Source organism: Myotis brandtii, unplaced genomic scaffold (assembly GCF_000412655.1).
Source record: "Myotis brandtii unplaced genomic scaffold, ASM41265v1 scaffold112, whole genome shotgun sequence".
Lineage (NCBI taxonomy): Eukaryota > Metazoa > Chordata > Mammalia > Chiroptera > Vespertilionidae > Myotis > Myotis brandtii.
Window position 1 is genome coordinate 12,711,715 of NW_005353838.1, and position 231 is coordinate 12,711,945.

The 231-nt window shown below is 71.4% G+C and overlaps 1 protein-coding gene across 1 annotated transcript in view; it reads left to right on the plus strand.

Moving 5' to 3' along the window:
- The window catches only part of ITGA4 (integrin, alpha 4 (antigen CD49D, alpha 4 subunit of VLA-4 receptor)), an 84,427-nt gene that overhangs the window by 757 nt on the left and 83,439 nt on the right, over nt 1–231 (plus strand). The window lies entirely within an intron of this gene.

The window sequence follows — 231 nt, forward strand, 5'->3', positions numbered from 1 at the left end:
CTCCGCGTTCCCAGTGGGGTCCCCGCGGGTCGGATTGGAGCCACACCGCGCCGCAGCCAGGCCCACCACGGTCAAAAGGGGAAGCCCCTGCTCCTTCCAGCTCCACTCTTGCAAAGCCCCAGAGCCTAGTCATCCGGCTCTCGGAGGAGGCTGGGAGGTCCGGCCACGCGCGTCCAGCAGCGCAGGTCCCCTAGCGCCCCCTACAGCCCCTCGGGGGGAGGGGGCACGGCA